The 16,992-nt window shown below is 38.9% G+C and overlaps 1 long non-coding RNA gene across 1 annotated transcript; it reads right to left on the bottom strand.

Moving 5' to 3' along the window:
* Positions 1-2,019: 2,019 nt before the first annotated feature.
* Positions 2,020-16,043, bottom strand: LOC140000797 (uncharacterized). The gene is made up of 3 exons (XR_011806016.1): positions 15,798-16,043; positions 10,471-10,516; positions 2,020-2,476 (listed from the first exon to the last, which is right to left on the bottom strand). It is a non-coding gene; the product is annotated as an uncharacterized lncRNA (long non-coding RNA).
* Between the last annotated feature and the right edge of the window lie 949 nt (positions 16,044-16,992).

Here is a 16,992-nt window from a genome sequence, read left to right as displayed (position 1 = left end):
GACCAAAGACACTCATGCAACTCTGCCATACCTTCAGCAGAGAGGTGCATCTTTTGACTCAGCAGCAAGAAAAACAAAAAATTGCTAGTAAAAATCAGAAGCCAACTGAAACAGCAGTGGCAAAGCTGTTAATATTGTGTCACACTTGCAGAATACAACTGAAGATAAGAATCTTATAAAAGGAAGCTTCAAGTTTGGGCTGATAACTGCATAACTGATGATGGGCAAGGACCTTCTGCTCTTCTCTGTAATACAGCAAACAGCTTTACAAGTGCCATAAAAGCCATGGAGGTCATACTGTTGAATCTCTAGATCTCTGCAATTAAGAGGACAACTTTATGTACAGTCAAAACGTGCTCTTTCAATGGCAAGATAGTGCAAGTGACCAGGAAATGTTTTGTGTCCTTTATCATTCCTGGTATGAAGCCAAATGGCAACTACCTACACTAAAAGATACTACTCCACAGAGTGTTACTGTAGTCATTTTATGGCTCAGGGACAAGGCACAGACAGACAAAATAATTTTTGCAATGTTTTCCAGAAAGCTTAATGCAGTGAAGGAATTTAAACATAACAGGTTTAGAGCTACCAGATTAATACTAGAATACATCTTTTGGCTATGCATTTAGTGACAGATACCGTCAGTCCTTCACCTTTAGATGAAAACTGCAGCCCAAAGACTGCAGGGGTGGGATTCCTGTGAGTGCAAGAGAAGCCAGGTATGATTGTGAATGGGAATGGAGCTTATATCACCATAACAGCCTAGGAAGTGCCATTGTGTTTATAGTCACTGGAATAGTTTCCTAAGTTCACTTCTGAACTACATTTTTCACACTGTTTGTTTATTTGATGTCTGGAACAAGAGCTTTGATAAAAGTATTTGTTTTATTTAGCACCTGCACTGAAACATTAGTAGTATTGCACTGAAGTGTTCCACATGTTTCTCTTACCTCAGACTAGTTAAGCAAGAGCATTCACACATTTCCTTAATCCCAGGCATCATAAATCCTTTACAAGTTCCCTGTTTCATTTTTCTTCTCTCAGGGGCTTAGCAAAACACTCAGCATGCACAATCCTTCTCTCCCAGAGCCCACATGGCTTACAATAAACTTCATCGTTGTCCTGTTCTGCAGGGTTTAATAGTACTGTGGATGAGAAAGTCAGGAAGCAGTGTTAGGGAAGGGTAGAAGCACTCTTCTAAATGGAAGAGTGGGGGACCCTGATATCATAATCAAAGAGCCAAAGAGCCTATCTTGCAATATGTTTATGCATGGAAGTAGCTTTCTACATTTTTGAAGACTGGAAATCAACCACAGCAATATAAAACACTGTCACAGCAGGAGTTTTAATTAGTTTCATATCAACTTTTTTTATTTTATTTTTTTTTTTAAGTGTGTTTCTCAGACAGTATGAACTCTGGCCAAAGTTCATTATTTCTTATTTTAGTAGGCTTTCAGGAATGTTTGTATGTATTAAGGGAGAGTCCCACCAACTTACCATGTCTGGAACACTCTCATATCCTGGTTTTAAGAGTGATATTTGTCAATAGGAAAACATAGCAGTGAAATTGGTTAGTAAGCAGGGCTCCACTTCTGTAGTTTGCTTCCATGTGTAAGTAAATATGTGAAGCAGTAACTCCACCAGAAAGAGGATTGTCTGGGTATAGTCTCACCGTGCTGACTCAAAACACAGCCTTCTGATTGTTTTCCTCCACCACACACATCTCTAATACTACTTAATCTCTACATCTGTTTATGCATTAGTATTCATAGAACTTTCTGACTTGGAAACACATAACCATCTCCAGGAAAAAAAGAAAAACTGCATAAGATTTTAGTTTTCATAGAGACTTTCTTGTTAGTGACACTTTTATATAACTAGAAGGCATAGAGTATTCATCAGAATTTTCCTAAGGTTGCTATCCTTAGTGTCTCTTTTGATCCAGCAAATATCTTCAAACTGAAAACGTCAATAAAGTGCAAGTCTTGATGAAATCTATGAGATGTTATAGTAATTTCATTATGGTTGCTTACTAGATTTAGTGATATAGACAGCCACACAGGCATGCTCATGCTAAAATTGGCTGTCCATATTGATCTTTTTATGGGTCAAATATTAAAAGCTATAAATGTATTAGTAGAACCCACTCCACTTCAGGTAAATACTCTTCACTTTCAGAGATGGCTTTCATGAAGCTGTTATAAAAAGGAGAAAATCCATCTCCCTCTAAGAGCTCAAGATACCTTTTACTTCTGTAATTGCTCCCCTGTCCCTGAAGTTGAACATTTACTGCTTCACTCTGCCTGCTGGTCATGCTTTGCACTTTACCTGTATCCATCTGAGCATTTAGAAATCCAGCTTACTTCATGTTTACAGAAACAGTGTTGTTCTTCCCTTTGATGAAAAATTTCCCGTGTGTCCTCTTAGAACAGCTTTGATTTTTGCTTAATGCAGAAAGTAGAAATGAATCACAAAACTGGAAAGAAAAAGAAAAATCTGTTTCATAGATATAACCAACAAACATTTTGTGCTTTTTCTCTAAACTGAAGAGTAGAAAAAGAGAAGGTTTTTTTTCCTGTCATGCAATTTATGGACATATGGAAACCAGCTAGTGAGTATGAGCTTAAGTTCACAGTGGTTTAGCATGCGAATGATATTCAGGACAACAATTTTTGTTTTAGATTTTTCTAGTTCAGTGTTCTGAACACAAAAATGTTGATAAATCAGCATGGTCTGAATGCCCAAAAATGAACCTGCTAAAAACCAAAAGCATTTCAAATACAAAATAATATGATTTTATTTGCTTTTTCCAAGAAAATGGGACATTTTTAAGGCTAGGAGGAGCTTGAATTTGGTATACCACGTCTCTAAACCAAAGCAAGGGCCCTAGACTACATTGAAGGTAAAAATATAAACAAATAAAATAACTCTCCAAACCACAGTGAAGAAAGTAATTATTCAATTTGTCTAGTGACTTTAATGAAAGAACAATTGCATGTTGGAGAGAAATCTCAGCCAATCAAGATCATATTTTTTTACATTTTTAAGGGTTTTTTGTTAGACTTTCAAGAACAATAGGATAAGTCTCCTTTCTAAAAGGAGGCATAATTTGTTTGTTTCTAACTCAAAGTTTCCTTAAGGGATAGAAAATACCATTTCATGTCAGACAGAGAGTTGCTGCTTCAGATCTAGTCTCCCTTGGGACTACCTTTATGCATCACAACTCTGTCAAAGATTTTAGATTACATAGTTCAGGTTTATGAAAAGAAATTTATGTATATGATGAGAAAATGTTCCACCCCATTTTACTTGCAGTTCAAGTTCTATTAAGAACAACCTCTGACACTCCTAACAGCTGGTGTAAAGGGTGGGAGAAGTCTCTGCTGGGTGGTGGAGCTGTGGCATTCCTGCTCTTTCTGCAGTGATTCACCCAAGAGTGCAGACAATGTGAGACAGAGTTGTGGCTGGGAGAGATGGGGTAGATGACTTCACGTTTCACACCTAGATTGTGTCCTGGAGGAGTATTTAATTTCCACAGGTGAGACAAAATATGAAATTCAGAGTTAACAGGGAATTAGTTGGTTATGTGTTATAGGGAATAGCTGCACAAGATTTTTTTATTAATTTTTTTTTCTCTCTACCATTTGTTGTAAGGATAAATGAGAATAAATACTGAAGTATTGGGAGGCAAGCTTTCTGTAAGAACTTCTAGTTAGTAGAATAACTGCAAAACGTAAGCCTTGTAGGATTATATCTATTGTAGCTGAGGAGATTTATCATGCAGTAAGGATTAGGTTGCCCTTCCCAGACCTATTCTAAATTCAGTCATAAAATTCTGAAAACATCTTGTGTAGCATTTTGTTAGTGTTTTGAGTGGATCTATTAAATAAGGATAATTTTAATATTAAAAAATATAGTTTTGCAAAACTTCTGGCATCAGACAATGACCAAAGTCAGTGATGCCAGAAACATGTTAAAATCTCCCTAGCACAGGCGTTAGGAAGTGCAGGTATGCACTCTTTGTTTCTTTGTGTTTGGGCCCCTTGACACCAGTACTTGCCTGAGATCAAGTCTTTTGAAATCCACCAGACCAAAGGAGTGGGCAGGAGTACAGACTTGTAGTAATACTTAAGTAAAAGTCATTCAAGTATTTTACAAAGGGAATGGAGAAAACTATCTAGTCAATGCATTGCAGATCCTTTAGAAATCATACAGCATGATGTGCTAAAGTCTGTCACTGTGCTAAAGTCTGGCAGTAATAGTTTTTGTCCAGATATCCACTCAAATGACCCCAGTATACAGCAGTTCTCGTTATGCAAAGGTTTTTATGGTATCAGTCTATGTCACCTGATGATTTTGGCTACTGCTGCATAATACTCACTGCTGATGCAAGGGAGCTCAGAGAAAAGTGGATAATTCTTGAGTTTCCCCTTCCCATTTGAGTTTTTTCTCTCATTCTGTATTTCTGAGGTGAGGAAGTTCAACAGATGGAATCACTTAATTAAGGCTTAAGTTAACCTACTTGTTACTTTATTCTTTCTCTGTGAGTGGGTTTGCCTATTAACAGTTGACTTCTGTCATCCCTGTGCTGACACTGCTGGGAAAGCACTCACTTATTCAGAGGTAAAGAACACAGGGCTAGTCTCTTGTCTTTCTTTTTAGTCTGGCATTGACTGTGGAGAGCTGACAGATAACCCAGAACAGTAATTTGCTCAAAGTAGCTCTTCAGATAATGGCATAGGGGTGGAGGGTGGGACACACCTTCCATTTTTCCCTCTTTGTTGTCATATTTTTAAAAATAACCTGCAGTTGCAATGCAGGCTGGGAGATTAAATGGTATTTGTCATAATAAACACAGATGTGGAAGGGCTTTTTTACTCTTATGCTGTGCCTGCAGGAACTTGCATAGCATTTTGCAACATCTTCACTGAAGGAGGGTTTTTTCCTTCATTTAAACTTAGAAACAGGCAAATACCCTTGCTTTGGTTGGCCTTTTTAACTATTTCAGAGCTTTGGTGCATGTTGAGGGTAAGGAAGAGAAATTTCTCCTGCACAGAAAAAGGCCTAGGTAAGACCTGTTCTTAAGGGATCTGGGGAGATGTATCAGTAAATGACAGTCAACTCCTATGAAAAGAACTTTCCAGTCTAAGATCTTGCTTAGACCTTGTTCAGATCTTGTTCAGTTTTGTCACATTTTAAAGCATGATATCATTGTTAAGACTATACCAGTAATGGTAATGTTTAAAGCAATCTGCCCTAGTCTGACCAGTATACAAAGTATGTATTTCCTAATCCAGGCTAGCTACCAGAGTGTTTTCTTCTAATACCTGTCCAGTTGCATTTGAGTGATAGAAAGGCATAAAGGAAAAGGGAGAACAAGCTGAAGATAACTATGATGTGCAAGAGAAATTTCTTTAGGAGTAATCTGAATCTTCTTGGGATTTTGTTTAGTTACCATTGTGATACGTGATATTCTGCCCATAAAGTTATGTACCACAACCACTCCAAAAAAAAAAAAAAAAAAAAAAAAAGTAAACAAATTAAAAAATAAATAAAAATATGTAAAAAGATACATTCTTGATTTTAGAAGATTGAATTTCACAAGCTTAGTCTGAGATGTGCAGTAATGTTTCTGTCTTTGTATGTCTTATTACTTTCACAGGACACCATCTACTGAAATGGGACTAAAATAAATCAATATATTTGTTTCCTCAGACCTGAAGTTCCATTAATGGATTGCTTTTAAAGCTTCTCTCTTTCAGCCTCAGTAATTAAAACACACGTTCCTTTTGTTGCCCTGTCTTCCTCATTGCTCTTCTATGGAGATTATCATTCCGTGATAACAGAATAAAAAGCTATTAAAATGACAGCTCTAGAAAAAAACTTCTAACTATTTTTAAGGTCAAATTCAAGTAGTTAAAGACATTTGTTATTAAGGGTAAAGCAGTCTTATTTCAAGGCTTTCTAAGAAATATAAGATAATGTTTTCTGTATACAAAAACTAGGGGTATCAAACTTGTGGCAGATTACAAACAAAAACAAACAAACAAACAAAAAACTAAGAAGTGGGTTTCCACACAGGCTTGGAATAATCTGTGAAAATGTTTGCTACAGGACAATATGAAACCTGAAAGCCTAAAAAAACTACATAGATCAACTAGACAAACATGAATGCAAAATCCATGAAGATATATAAAATGCAAGACTCAGAAATCACCTCAACAGTAACATGTTGGAGGCTGAATAACTGGGGAAATATCACTGCAGGTTTGCCATTGTTCCTCATTCCTTTCCAGGAAAGTATATCTGGTCACTGTCTGCTGCTGCAATAAATGGACATTTTGATTTGATCAGAGTGTGTGTCTGTTAGCTGCAAAGACACAGAAGGGAGGACAGCTACGAGTCTATGCAAAGAGTATCAGTGAAAACCTGGCAGTTTGCTGCTGCCATGTGATCGGAGCTTTTAGTCTAATTTGATAATGTGCAATATGTTTCTAAGGTGAGAATAAAATATACCTCAGGTTTGTGGATTTGGCGGCCTCTGTAAAGTGTCTCCCATTGAAGTGATGTCATGAGTCCATAAATTACCAAATTTCAAGCTTTATCCCCAAAAGGAACACGAGGGACTACTGCAGTCTCTCATGATAATCCATAGGATGAATAGTTCTTTCCACACTAAAACTAGGCTATCACCACAGAGCCACTGTTCCCTAGTTCATTTGCAATGCGATGCCTACATGCAGCTGACACAGATGGACATTTCTGACCACTCATGGAAACTAGGCTGGTCTGGTTCCATTTCACACATTTTCAATCTTTTCCAGGAAGCTCATAGCAACGTCGCAGATCTAGTTACAGGAGAAAGGGCTTAGGTATAGAAATCAGATCCTACCTTTTATTTTCTTTGTTAGCCTGACAGGGTCCTTTCTGACACAAATCTCAGCCTTTCAAAGCAGGACTTCATTGCTGCTGTGGTGGAATTACACTTCAGCAAGGTTCTAGCCAAATTTGACAAGAGATATGTTTGCTTTTGCTCTTTGGAAATGGAGTATAATAATTCTCTTAACTGACAATGTGGGTTTGCTTTTATTACATGGATGCCTAAAGTACATTTGATGTCTTCATTTTGAGCAAATATATAGAAACACAAAAAAGTTTCCTGTTCTCTGAGAATAAAGAAGCATTTGCAGCCTTGGACAACAGACCTTTGACATCCTGTTTGGATCTTGTAATTCTCCCATGTTTTTCATATTTATCAGTACACCAGAGATTGCATGGAAATTGTGTGTGGATCTCCTTCACAGATACGGAGGATGAGGTCAGGAACAAAAGAATGACCAAGATAAAAATTGTGTTTTGTTTTTCAGTTTTGCCAGCTTATTCCACCGATTTCACGTGCTGGAATGTCTCTTACAGGCAGTTAAAGCACAGGCTTCAAAACTGAAAACAAAAAAAATGCACCTACTATGCTGCCTGTAAAATTCTTACCAGTGTCCCACATTGAGCTGAGCAGTACCTACCATGGGCAGAGCAACCCAAGTCCAGAGTCTGCACTGGGCAGTGGCTTGGTACCTATCACTTGCACAACAGCAATGGGGCTGAAATCCCATCCCACACCGTCCTGTGTGCAGCCAGGAAAACTGCTTCATTCACCATGTTCAGATCCACTACCCACGTGTCTGACTCTCCAGATGTTGTTCAGGGCTCTTTGGCTTTTTTCTACTTTGCTCCTTCTGTTGTACCTTGAAGGCAGGTGGGTGGTGTTTAAGGAAGCACATGATTGTCTTGGAATCAAAGACCTTTTGCTGTTAAAAGTCTATTAATGCTTTCCAAGACAACTATTACCATCCCATTTGTGATTTGCAACAAAAGTCTTTACAGTCAAATGGAATTGGAAACCTAGTAACACTTCATCACAGAAGTATATTAACATTACAGAAGTATATTAACATATCATATAATATTAACAGCTAAACAATTAAAGGAACATGAGTAATTACAGAGTCTACACTAATGCAATTAGTACATCTTTATTGACAAGTGGTTTTGAAGGTGCCTAGGATTTTCTCAGTTTTTCTCTGAGTTTTTCTCTGGTTCCAATGTTTGTCATTAATGGATCTAATAGACTTTTAACAGACTCTTTTTCTTAGATGTTTTGACCTCACTGCTTTGCTACAGCTTTTATCTTTGCTGGTGTAGAAATGGTTTGTGTACATTACTTGGCAGGTCAAACATATGTAAGATTTATTGTTTACATAGGAAAAAATGTATTCTGCTTGCTTGGAGTTATCTTTGGAAACTTAAAAAGTCTAGTACAGGCAGTTATGCGGTGAGGAGAATGAGGGTACTACATTTTATAGCAGTCTTATTTCTGGAGGTTGGCTGGTAGGAGGCAAAATTAGCATTGCAGAGGGCTTTTAAATTGCTTTAAAAGGGCATTATTATCATTTTATATTTACAGATCTCTTAGCTTATGTTTCAGAAATATTTGGGATAATGAATATATATACTTAATTTGTATATATATTCAGGGGAGACAGGTTGTTTATTTATTTTCCAGAGCTTTGCATTAACTCCGTATCTGTGCAACCATAAATACTGTGTCCAGAAATGATTCTTTTCCACTTTCCACTCTCTGTAACAGATTTTCCTCTTTGAAACAGTTTGTTGTATTGCCATATGTTAAACCCGATCCATTGTACTTAATTATTTGCACCCACAGTTACTGGAACTTCTCTTCAACAAGGAAAATCAGTTGGGTTAGCCCAATGGTTGGAGTACTGTTTTGTAATGCTTCACTAATTACCAGTGCAAGTGAGATACCTGGCCAGAGAAAATACAGTGTACAGAGACTTCCTGTCATGTATTTATTTATTTGTTTTTAAATGAATCTCAATAGTTTCAGCTCTCATTTCCTACCCCAGTCTCTGGGCTATGACTGTATAGAATAGAATAGAATAGAATAGAATAGAATAGAATAGAATAGAATAGAATAGAATAGAATAGAATAGAATAGAATAGAATAGAATAGAATAGAATAGAATAGAATAGAATAGAATAGAATAGAATAGAATAGAATAGAATAGAATAGAATAGAATAGAATAGAATAGAATAGAATAGAATAGAATAGAATAGAATAGAATAGAATAGAATAATACATGTACTTCATTTGGAAGGGACCTACTCCAACTGCCTGACCACTTCAGAGCTAACCAAAAGCTGAAGTATACTACAGAGAGTGTTGTCCAAACGCCCCTTCAACACTGACAGGATGGGTCATCAGCCACCTTACTAGGAAGCCTGTTTCAGGGTTTGACCATCCTCATAGTGAAGAATGTTTTCCTAATGTCAAATCTGAACCTCCCCTTGTGCACCTTTGTACTCTTCCCACACATCTTGTCTTTGGTGATCAGGGACCAGAGGCTGGCACCTCCTTTTCCACTTCCCCTCCTCAGGAAGCTGCAGAGAGCAGTGAGGTTGCCTCTCAGCCTTCTCTTATCCAGACTGGACAACACAAGTGTCCTCAGCCTCTCCTCATAGGACATGCCTTCCAGCCCTGTTACCAGCCTTGTTGCCCTCCTCTGGAGGTGTAGTTGTTTATGCCTTTCCCATATGGTGTAGTTATTTACACAGTTTGTTCTCAAATATCAGAATCCAGGCAGAGCATCATTGTAGTTATTCTACGTTCTTTTGAAAACAGTCATGAGCATTGCCCTCTGGGCTGCACTTCCTCCTAGAGCTGAATTTCTGCTTTTACATTATCTTCTTGACTTTGAGCTTTAGAGAGCCTCCCCTTTTCAGCAAACTCTTTTCAGAAGTTCCTCTCCCTCTAAGTGATTGCCTAGAAGCTTTTTTCTTCTGGAAGGGCATTCCTAGGAATGTTACCAGTTCTTCAGACATCAAATGACCAAGTGGCATGCTTAAAGCAGCATATAGAGCAATTTCATTTTATACCATTTCTCTTCACAGCTGGTGCATCTTGTCATCTCTCGTACAAAAAGCCAGCTGTTCACTGGCTTCTTGTGATTGCTTTTGATTACACTGAAAATAGACACTGTGTGCACATATAGTTGGGTGTTTTTTACATCTCTCATCATAAACAAATCAGCCACAAAGTGGGGAAAGGTCTTGTTAGGAAAAGCCTGTTAGGTCTATCCTGTTCTCGCTGTCAGGATAATGTTATTAATTACCCTTAACAGCTTTTTGTAATTAATTAGTTATTTTGAAATTAAACAAGCCAATAATTATTTGTGAAAATGTTTCTTTGCCCCCAACCTCCAAATATAGAAAAAATTACAAATTACAGAGCCAACACAGTCATTTCAGTCTTGTGAATAAAAAATAAAATAAAATAAAATAAAATAAAATAAAATAAAATAAAATAAAATAAAATAAAATCCATTAACACCAACCCTTGTTCACATCCTCTTGGAAGCAGGTAGTAGTATGTAATAGAGAGTATTCCTTACCCCTGTTCCCTCAGTTTTCTTGTTTGCTTTTCATCCTTCTCTGGGCCTATATAAAAAAATAATATAAACAAAATATTTTTTTTTTTTGTTCTAAATTCACCATTGAAAGACTACTGTAATGATAGTTCTATTATTGTTGAACGGTAGATTTCTGTCTAATGTAAAATACAAATCAATACAGCCAACTCTGCAGATGTTCTTTTTACCTAAAACATTCTTTCACTTTTGCCATATCAAGCAAAAATGGTGTATTTATTAGCTGCACTTGTATTGTTTTAAGAGGTACATATACAAGGCAAAGGTATTTTCAAAGCCGAAGAAAATTTGAAGGAATTTACCTTGATTTTAACTGAAATCTTATAGAAATCTAAATTATAGAAACTTCAACATGATACTGCTCAAAACTTAAAACTTATTGCTGCTTCTTCAGTTACTAAACAGCATCAGACAAGCACACCATAAATCACAAACTTTGCACAACAAGCAAGGTGGCAGGGGATGTCAGCTATAATAGGCAGTCCTCATCAAGTTCAGGAGTTATGGTGGAGTTTCTCGGTGAGTGCTCAGTGCAGTAATCTTGCAGCCATTTTTTGAAAGTGTAAAGATAGTTCATATTGCGTTATACCCACCATTCCCACTCCTGTTTTTCTTCTGGTCTACATGATGGCTGCCCTCAGCAGGGCCTGCAGACATCTGGGGCATGCAGACATATATCTTTCTCAATTTTCTTGAATTTGCCTTACCATGCAGTGAAACTGAACAATCCACAATGTTTGGAGGTGGACTGTACCATAGTCTTTAGCGAGCTGATAGATTATATCCCAAAGTACAGATATAGGAATGATTGGATTATATTGAGCAAAAGATTCCAAGTCAATGGTTACAGGTTTAAATGCCTTCAGACTGTTGTGCCTCTGCAGTTATTTTACAGTGCAGTTATGCTACTTCTGTCAGCTTCTTTTGTGTAAAGCCAGTAATGTGTGTTTGAAAATCATTGTGCCATGATCCGACTGTCTCTTTCAGTTACTTTTTTCTTTCAGTTATTTTGAGTTGCAAACAATGGTGGTTTTTTTGTTGTTTTGTTTTTCATGATTTGACACCAGACTAGTTAATTTTAGAGCCTTGAGTGTAAATATACATATCAGTGCTAATTGTTCTAGGGTAGATAAGCAGAGAATTGGCCTCTAATAGAATATGTGTTTTGTTGGTGTTGGTATTTTTTTTCCTCCTTGTTTTTCTTGGTGAAAGCTACTGTCCTGTTCTATTGAATCAAGCAATACTCATCATTTCTCATTCATATTTGGCTCAGTTTTTAGTAGTAGGTGTAAATTGAAACACATACACTTTGGGGAAAATTAGAATAACAAAGAGAGATACAAACCATGTGTTTTTCAAGCGAGCAGGGAATTCTGACAGATTAAAATCTCTAATTCCTGTGTTGATGGTGCCAGAAGAACAGTAAGGAGTGAGTGCTGGTGCTAGTAGATGCTCATTCGTGCTATTTCACTGTATTTTCTGCCAGTTTTCCTACATGTTGTGTGGGGAAAGACCATGCTTAACATGCAGTTTGAACCTCAAATCCTGTGAATTTTGTAACTAAACCCTGGGCACCTGCCTCAGCACTATGACACACTGGTAGCTCTGCTCACATGGGTTTCCCCAGCAGTGTGAGCAAGGTGAAAAAAGGACAAGAAAGCCAAAGATTGTGCTGCCTTCTAAAGTGCCCTGTGGAAAGCTGCCAAGGGTGAAGAAGGTGAGACGTTTGCACTCATTTTTTACTGAGATAATCTTCCTCCTCTTTTCTTCTACATTACTGCAGTGCTCCAAAAAGAAGGCAGTGCTGGTGTGGTCTAAGCTGGTGGTAGTGTTCATGTCAAAGGGAGAGGCCGTGCCAGCAGTGCAGATCATTGCCACTCTCACTCTTGCAGCAGCACCCAGAGGACTCCTGCTGATGTGGAGGTCTGGGAGGATGTCATTCCCTCCAGGAGGGAAATGGGGATGGTGTGAAGACTTTGGTTTCTCTTTTTGATGGGTAGATGATGGAGAATGCAGTCTCCTGGGATCAGAGCAAGGGAGTCTGCGTCATGAACTCTCCTGGCTGTTCGGTCAGGCACAAGGTATTTGTGTTGCAGTCATCAGACATATTTGCATGGCTCTGAGAGGAGCTTTCAATAATTATTATCAAATTTGCTGGACTCTGATCAAAGCTTTCTTGAAGTCTGTATTTATATCGCAGTCTGTTGTACAGCTGTGCTTCTCCTGGTCCTACCTTTCCCTGAGCATGAGACAGACATCATGTGTCCATGTCATGAGCCCTTACAGAGCCTGGTATCCCTGGGTCTGACTGAAGCCTGTCCTCTCTGCATGAGGTCGGACAGAAATTCACCTGGGTACATGGGTCATCAGAGGTACTGCAGAGGCCAGAGTAAAAATGTTGAGGCCTTGTACACATTTGGCACTAGGTTGACAGGGGCACTAGCAGTAGCAGAACAGGGTTTCTTCTCAGTGGGCTCCAGCATGTATTAACTGACAGAGCAGCTTGATTTCCAGCCTCCAGGAGCCAGAAGAAGCCTTGCTGCTGTAGTCAGGTGAGGCTGGTGGTGTGAAACCAGCCCGCAGGCAGCAGGGCTGAGATGGCACATTTCACACCAGCCTTTCTAAGACTGTTCCACACAGGCACAGCCAGCCAAGGTTCACGTCTCCTGGCCCCTTGCCCTGAGCCCTGGAAGCCTTGTCTCTTTCTGCCAGTCATTATGGACACTAATGCATCTTTTTGCACTGTCTGATGCGGGAACCTCTAAGCCGTGCTGACGCACGCAGCCAGCTCCAGTGACAGATCTCCCGATAGCGCGTCGCTGCAAGTGAGCAGGTGCTGCTTCAAGCCAAGGACACATAAAAGCAGAGAACGTTTATCCTGTCAGAAGCCCTCTCATTAATCATCTTCAAATGCCATACTGATCAGATGTTTTTCTCCCCATTAACAAGCTTATACAAGCAGGCTTGTTTGACTATAGCTGGTGGTGAGTATAAGTCACTAGAAACCCACTGTAGAGTGTTTAATTTTTTTAAGTTTTCTCCTTTCCAAGGGTGTTGAAAGGTCCCATTTGCCTGTAACACTGCCTGCATTGTTCACCCTTCAGAAAGCCCTGTGTCTGTCAGCCCTTGTAGAGATTGTTTTGTTCCTCCCCCCCGTCCCTGCCCTCTGCTGCATTCTGTGGTCACCTGCGACGGAGGACGGCAAACAGCAGCCTAAGCTCCCGTGCCTTCCTTTCTTACCTCCACAAAGTAACTTGTCACAGCCATGAGAAAGGTTTCTATTTAAAAACAAAGAGCTGTGACCGCAGAACTGTGACTAATATTGGAATTTAGCAAGAAGTCAGCTCTTGTTTCAAGAGGTTGTGTTGCAAGTTTGGGAACATTTGCTACTAAAGCTCTTGATGAATGACTCCAGGAAGAGGGAGTTAGTTTTTCTTATTTCTTCTTCTCTTTCAGAGTTCGTTTTGCCCAGATGATAATGAGGAGTGTCAGGCAAGCATGTAGCAAACTGTTTTCCCTCTCTTGACAAAGCAAAGCTATTATTATGTGAGTCTGACACTGAGAACCTACTGGACTTAGACAATAAAGAGATTTAGAGAGAAAAGCATCGGAAAGAAAAAAAAAAAAGAATAAACATAAATCATTCTGCTCTCTCAGGACAGAGTGTTTCAGCACATCTCATAAATGTCCACTTTTCATCCTTCTGCATTCATTTTTTCTCCCTCTGCCAAGTACAGTTTCATTCAGGTTGAAATATATTTGAAATAAAGAGTTTTAAAAGATCCTCTCTCTTTCTTTTTGTGTTTTTGCAGTATTTACCATAGATACTGACAGGGTAAGAAGAAACAATTTGCAGACTCCCATTTTAGATTAAAGTAGTCTCCTGGATCCAAATTACACTTAACAAAAAGGGTCTCCATAGATGCTCAGTGTCAAAGAACTGTTTCTCTGGCAGCTAGATCTGCACCAGGTCTAGCTGGGTTTGCCAAGCTGCACAATGCTCTCTGCCATAGAAAGTAGAACTTGACTGTATTTCTTTCAGATATTCTGTGGAAGATTTTTTTTTTTTTTTTTCACAGCATTCAGTCTTCTGTTTCCTGGGAACAAATAGGAAGGCATGAGCCTTCTACACCTTAAGTTATCTGAACTATGCAATTTTCTCCAACAGTTTGTGTAATGAGCATTACATTTTCAGAAAGCAAAAATTATAATGCATTCCCTCTCTTCTTTTCCTGACTCTGGGCTGTTTGTCCCCCTATAGGGCAAAAGGAGTTTTTTTCCCTGTAGGGAAGTATTTTTCATTCCCTCATCCCTCAGGATCAGCACTGCTGGGTAGAAAGAAGATATGAGTCTTCTCTGTTCTCCTCCTCTTTTATGTACTGTTTCAGCTACCCTGCATTTGCTCTGTTTTGCTTACTGATGTGCTGATTCCCTAGAAATTGTGTTGAAGGCATCAAGCTACACTAGGAGATCGGTTTTCCTCTGTGTTCAAAGCCTGTGTGCTCTAATCTTGTTAATGGTGACAGACAAACCCCTTCAAGAAGGCCTGGTGTCCACACCTCAGTTACTAATCATGAAAGAGGATCTTGTACAAAAATTTACCAAATTAACACTTATTTCGTCAGGCTCACAATTCCCATGTTGACTTTGCTGGAGTTGTGGTTTCAGCGTTAAGATAAAATAAAAAATATTCAGTCATCAATGAGTCTCAAAATGAACTTAGCAGAAAGTGCAGCTGATTGTTTCACCACTCCCACCATCCATGTCAGTGTTTATTTTTGTAGCAGACTGCTCAGAGCATGGTCGTTCCTTTAGAGGCAGAGAAAAAGGCACAACCCCAGCTGTGCTGAAGTGGCCGGCATCCTGCTGTCCCCGAGTGCGGAGTGGCCAACACAAGGCCATGTTAGACAGATGTAGGGGCTGGCACCACAAAGATAGCCTGCTGCACTTAGGGTCTAAACATTCTCTTTCTAAACAGATTCACTGGCTGTGTTAGTTTCTATCCTAGATACATGCTGTAAATTGCATCTCAGCCATCCTAATCCACCATTTGCCAGTTTCTCTTCCAACAAGAGGCAACTCCTCTTGTTAGAGGACCAACAACATATACTCCAGAGGTGGTGTGATCTGGTTCTTTCCTTATATTTTCGGCTGTAGTAGAATTAACACTGATCATCCTCTGTCATACAGCACATTAAGATGTTGCTAAAAAGCTTTATTAAGTTAATAAATGAGTTAAATAAGCATCTAATATTCTGATAAAGCATCATAAAATCTAACTTGTTTCATACCTTGGATATTTAGAACTGCTTAGGAAGCATGACATAATAAAGCTCCAAAGTCACCCAGCTGCCAGTTCTTCCGTGATCATCTCTTGCATTCGTTGGCTTATTCCCATTAGTGATGACAAAGATGCCACTCCACACTGCTTGGAATAGGAAGTGATTATCCAAGGTTTATAAGCACCGAGGCTGCCCCTTGCTGATTTATAAACAAACTCCCAACTGATGACAAAAGAAGACTTGTTTCCACGAGTCCAAATGCTGTAAGTTGGAAGATACAATAGATGAGAGTATTTATCTGGACCATCTACTTCCTCCCTCAAAAGGCATGTCTAAGTGGAATTAACACTAATAGTGGATACATGCAATGACAGAAGATCATATTTATGGCCTTAAGAGATATTTAAGTTGTTGGCTGTGCTCCATAGTTTTTTGGCTTGGAACACTTCCAAATCAAAGTAAATTTAAATATGTTCAAATGAGTTAAATGACTGATGATTTCCTAACTACTGCAACATGTCCTTGCTCCTGTGCTTGTCTTCTACTTATTTTGCATAGCTGAGCTACCAAGAACTTCACTGGCCTTGCACCTGATAAACTATTACAGAAAGGAGATTGGAAGCATGCTTGGCACTTGGCAAGTTACGTGCTTGATCCAAGGCCTACTACAGCCAATGAAGGACTGCTGCTTGCTTTCAGAGGAGACTGAATAAAGTCCTATGCAATCACCATAGAGCCTGGGACTTGCTGAACTAAAAGCTGTGTGTAAAAATGTTAGCATTCTTATAACATAATGCTTGTTGTTAATGAAAGTCATTGTTTCAAGACACATGAAACGAGTATTTCACCTAACAGCTATGTATTCTCACAGAAAAGCTGTGTTACTATTTTAGTGAAAAAACTTTGAGACACCATAGGAGATTTCCTTTTGTTAGACCTTCAAAATTATATGGGTATAATGTGATTTTTTTTCCAAGGCTGTGAAAAGCTGCAAAATCAGCTGCTTGCCACACTGTACATATTCTCATTTGATCTAAAGCAGTGAGACAGTGAGGCACCTTCTTGCAGATGTACTGTGTATTTTGGAAGCCAAAGCATGCAGGTGCCTTGCCCTGACAGAGTCTATCAAGCAACAATACAACAGTGAATATTGTGAGGCAGCAGCCATGAAAAAGGGAATAGCGCCATGTCAAGCAGCCAGCAT

The sequence above is a fragment of the Anas platyrhynchos genome, chromosome Z, assembly GCF_047663525.1.
Source record: "Anas platyrhynchos isolate ZD024472 breed Pekin duck chromosome Z, IASCAAS_PekinDuck_T2T, whole genome shotgun sequence".
Lineage (NCBI taxonomy): Eukaryota > Metazoa > Chordata > Aves > Anseriformes > Anatidae > Anas > Anas platyrhynchos.
This window is presented reverse-complemented; position numbering and strand designations above follow the sequence as displayed.